We start from the raw sequence: 5,008 nt of genomic DNA, 5'->3' as shown, positions 1-5,008 counted from the left end.
ATGCAGAAAAGGGTTTAAAGAGATTTTAGATGGGAATTGAGACAGAATTTCCTCAATTTCACACACCCAAAACTCAGAAACAGAAGAGTAGAATTGCCCGAGTAAGAATGAGGAAGGAGATCAGTCAATTCTCCCTTAATCCTCTAAGCTCTCGGTCAAGTCTCTCAAGAACAATTACAAGAAATTCAAAGCTCAAAGAAAGTGCCAAATTCAAAAGCAAAGCCAAAGGTAAGTCTAAAGGTTCCTAATTACATCAAACTAGCTTCTATTTATACACTTTCTATTCTTGGATTTTGGGATTTGGATGGGCTTTTGATTTGGTGAAGAAATGAATTAAAATGGGGTTTTAATTTGGATTTTCGGCCCATGAAAAGTTGCTCCCAGGAGGCTGCCCTGCCCTTGTGGAAGGCAGAGCAGGATTTGGTGCGTTGTGGTGCGTCCATGATGCGGTCTGGTGCCGGCTGGTGCGGCCTTGGTACGTGAAATGCTGCCCTGCCCGTGCCAAGGGCAGGGCAGGAAAAGTTGGTGCGCCACGGTGCGTGCTTGGTGCTGCCAGGATCGAGAATTGGTGCGCCAGAATCAAGAATTGGTGCGCCAGAATTTTCCTTGGTGCATAGGATGCTGCCCTACCCTCGCGGAGGGCAGGGCAGAAAAAATTGGTGCTGCCAGAAGAGGATTGTGGTGCGCGCTGGTGCTGCCAGGAGGGAATTGGTGCGCCAGATTTGTGTGTGGTGCGCCAGATTTGTGCACCAATCCAAATGCTGCCCTGCCCTCGCGGAGGGCAGGGCAGTGTTGCCACTTTGCTGTCCCGTGTTCGAAACACGGCTGGGACACACCTTCCATTAATTTCCTTGGTTTCTTGGCACGGCACTCAACCTTAGTTCTTTGCTTCTTCCTTGGTCCGTGTTCGAGTCTTGTGGCATGCATAGGTGACATTTTTTTCTTTGATTTTCTTCCATGAAGCCCCGATACTGCCCTTGTGGAGGGCAGGGCAAGGTTCTCTTCTTCTTGATTCCAAGGCACACTTTTGTGCTCTGCCCTTGTAGTGGGCAGGGCAGAGTTGCCTTCCTTGTTTGGTTTCCTTATGTTGCCCTCCTAGAGGGCAGTGTGCCCTTGTGGAGGGCAATGTTTGCCTCCCCCTTGCATGCGGCACACTTCCTCTTGCCTTGACCACGCTTTCCTTTCCTTGGGCTACACTTCTTAGGCCACGCTTTTCCTTTTCTTTTCTTTTCTTCACCTATAATAAACCAAAACAACCACTCCAAGTATCACTAAATTCAAGAGGCTTATAAATCAATTAAAATTCAATTAAAATTAGCTTAAACCTCATGATTTAACATTAATTTCATGGTGGTTGCTTGATTTAGAGAAGTTATGCATTTTCATTCCAAATCACTTACTTAGGATGCAAGAAAGTGCATAAATGCTAACAAAACAAGTGAAATTAGCTTGAAAAATGGGTATATGATGACTTGTCATCACACTCCAATCATGATGCTATGAATCATGATAGCCCGGTCTATAGTAACTTCGGACCGGTTGCTAGTGGGAATGATTGAGCGTTGGATAAACTCCAACCATCCCCTAGCCATGGGCTTGAGGTCATGCCTTCTCAGTTGAACCGGCTTCCCTCTTGAATCTCTCTTCCATTGAGCACCCTCTTCACAAATGTCTATGAGGACTTGGTCCAACCTTTGATCAAAGTTGACCCTTCTAGTGTAGGGGGTGTTCATCTCCTTGCATCATGGGCAAGTTGAATGCCAACCTTATATTTTCCGGACTAAAATCTAAGCATTTCCCCCGAACCATTGTAAGCCAATTCTTTGGGTCCGGGTTCACACTTTGATCATGGTTCTTGGTGATCCATGCGTTGGCATAGAACTCTTGAACCATTAAGATTCCGACTTGTTGAATGGGGTTGGTAAGAACTTCCCAACCTCTTCTTTGGATCTCATGTTGGATCTCCAGATATTCACTCTTTTTGAGTTTGAAAGGGACCTCGGGGATCACCTTCTTCATGGTATGGTTCGGCCATTATGGGTGGGTTTGGGAGGGAAAGTGGTTTGAATTTGAATGGTGAGGTAGGTGGGGTTTTATGAAGGATGGATGTAAGTGGTGAAGAGAATGGTGGGATTTGATAGGTGAGGGTTTTTTTTTTGGGGAAGAGGTATTGAGGTGATTGGTGAATGGGTGAAGAAGAGAGAGAGTGGTGGGGTAGGTGGGGATCCTGTGGGGTCCACAGACTCTGAGGTGTCAAGGATAGCTCATCCCTGAACCAAGTGGCGTGCAAAAACGCCCCTTTTGCCAAACCTGGCATTAAACGCCGGGCTGCTACCTTTTCTGGCCTTTAATGCCAACTTCTTTCCCATTCCTGGCATTAAACGCCAGTCTGGTGCCCCTTTCTGGCGTTAAACGCCCAGAATGGTGCCAGACTGAGCGTTAAACGCCCATTTTGCTGTCTTCACTGGCGTTTAAACACCAGCAAGTTTTCCTCCAGGGTGTGCTGTTTTTCTTTCTATTTTTTATTCTGTTTTTGCTTTTTCAATTGATTTTGTGACTTCACATGATCATCAACCTATAGAAAACATAAAATAACAATTGAAAATAGATAAATATAACATTGGGTTGCCTTCCAACAAGCACTTCTTTAATGTCAATAGCTTGACAGTGGGTCCTCATGGAGCCTCACAGATGTTCAGAGTAATGTTGAAACCTCCCAACACCAAACTTAGAGTTTGAATGTGGGGGTTCAACACCAAACTTAGAATTTGGTTGTGGCCTCTCAACACCAAACTTAGAGTTTGACTGTGGGGGCTCTGTTTGACTCTGTTTTGAGAGACGCTTTTCATGCTTCCTCTCCATGGTTACAGAGGGATATCCTTGAGCCTTAAACACAAAGGATTCTTCATTCACTTGAATGATCAATTCTCCTCTGTCAACATCAATCACAGCCTTTGCTGTGGCTAGGAAGGGTCTGCCAAGGATGATGGATTCATCCATGCACTTCCCAGTTTCTAGGACTATGAAATCAGCAGGGATGTAATGTTCTTTAACCTTTACCAGAACATCCTTTACAAGTCCATAAGCTTATTTTCTTGAATTGTCTGCCATCTCTAGTGAGATTCTTGTAGCTTGTACCTCAAAGATCCCTAGCTTCTCCATTACAGGGAGAGGCATGAGGTTTATGCTTGACCCTAGGTCACACAGAGCCTTCTAGAAGGTCATGGTGCCTAATGTATAAGGTATTGAGAACTTCCAGGGTCCTGTTTCTTTTGAGGTAATCTCTACCTAGTCAAGTCATCCAGTTCTTTGGTGGGCAAAGGGGGTTTATCCTCCCAAGTCTCATTACCAAATAACTTGGCATTTAGCTTCATGATTGCTCCAAGGCACTTAGCAACTTGCTCTTCAGTGACATCTTCGTCCTCTTCAGAGGAAGAATACTCATCAGAGCTCATGAATGGCAGAAGTAAATCCAATGGAATCTCTATGGTCTCAGTGTGAGCCTTAGATTCCCATGGTTCCTCATTAGGGAACTCATTGGAGGCCAGTGGACGTCCATTGAGGTCTTCCTCAGTGGCGTTCACTGCCTCTCCCTCCTCTCCAAATTCAGCCATGTTGATGGCCTTGCACTCTCCTTTTGGATTTTCTTCTTTATTGTTTGGAAGAGTACTAGGAGGGAGTTCAGTAATTTTCTTACTCAGCTGTCCCACTTGTGCCTCCAAGTTTCTAATGGAGGACCTTGTTTTAGTCATGAAACTCTGGGTCGTTTTGATTAGATCAGAGACCATGGTTGCTAAGTCAGAGTGGCTCTGCTTAGAATTCTCTGTCTGTTGCTGAGAAGATGATGGAAAAGGCTTGCCATTGCTAAACCTGTTTCTTCCACCATTATTATTATTGAAACCTTGTTGAGGTCTCTATTGATCCTTCCATGAAAGATTTGGATGATTTCTCCATGAAGGATTATAGGTGTTTCCATAGGGTTCTCCCATGTAATTCACCTCTTGCATTGAAGGGTTCTCAGGATCATAAGCTTCTTCTTCAGATGAAGCGTCCTTAGTACTGCCTGGTGCAACTTGCATTCCAGACAGACTTTGAGAAATCATATTGACTTGCTGAGTCAATATTTTGTTCTGAGCCAATATGGCATTCAGAGTATCAATCTCAAGAACTCCTTTCTTCTGATTCGTCCCATTGTTTACAGGATTCCTTTCAGAAGTGTACATGAATTGGTTATTTGCAACCATTTCAATGAGTTCTTGAGCTTCTGCAAGCGTCTTCTTCAGATGAAGAGATCCTCCTGCAGAGCTGTCCAATGACATCTTGGACAGTTCAGACGGACCATCATAGAAGATACCTATGATGCTCCATTCAGAAAGCATGTCAGAAGGACACTTTCTGATCAATTGTTTGTATCTTTCCCAAGCTTCATAGAGGGATTCACCTTCCTTCTATCTAAAGGTTTGGACTTCCACTCTAAGCTTACTCAATTTTTGAGGTGGAAAGAACTTTGCCAAGAAGGCATTGACTAGGTTTTCCCAAGAATTCAGGCTTTCTTTAGGTTGTGAGTCCAACCATATCCTATCTCTATCTCTTACAGCAAAAGAGAATAGCATAAGTCTATAGACCTCAGGGTCAACCCCATTAGTCTTGACAGTGTCACAGATTTACAAGAATTCAGCTAAAAATTGATGAGGATCTTCCAATGGAAGTCCATGAAACTTGCAATTCTGTTGCATTAGAGAAATTAATTGAGGCTTAAGCTCAAAGTTGTTTGCTCCAATGGCAGGGATAGAGATGCTTCTCCCATAGAAGTTGGGAGTAGGTGCAGTAAAGTCACCCAGCACCTTCCTTGCATTGTTGGCATTGTTGTTATTTTCGGCTGCCATGTCTTCTTCTTGTTTGAATATTTCTGTTAGGTCCTCTACAGAGAGTAGTGCTTTAGCTTCTCTTAGCTTTCGCTTCAAGGTCCTTTCAGGTTCAGGGTCAGCCGCAACAAGAATGCTTTTGT

At 44.1% G+C, this 5,008-nt stretch overlaps 1 non-coding gene across 1 annotated transcript; it reads left to right on the top strand.

The window, feature by feature from the left end:
- The first annotated feature begins 4,373 nt into the window (after positions 1–4,373).
- LOC112700587 (small nucleolar RNA R71) lies at positions 4,374–4,481 on the top strand. Its single transcript, XR_003153492.1, has one exon. It is a non-coding gene; the product is annotated as a small nucleolar RNA R71 (small nucleolar RNA).
- Positions 4,482–5,008: the final 527 nt, after the last annotated feature.

This window comes from Arachis hypogaea, chromosome 6 (genome assembly GCF_003086295.3).
Source record: "Arachis hypogaea cultivar Tifrunner chromosome 6, arahy.Tifrunner.gnm2.J5K5, whole genome shotgun sequence".
Taxonomy (NCBI): domain Eukaryota; kingdom Viridiplantae; phylum Streptophyta; class Magnoliopsida; order Fabales; family Fabaceae; genus Arachis; species Arachis hypogaea.
This window is presented reverse-complemented; position numbering and strand designations above follow the sequence as displayed.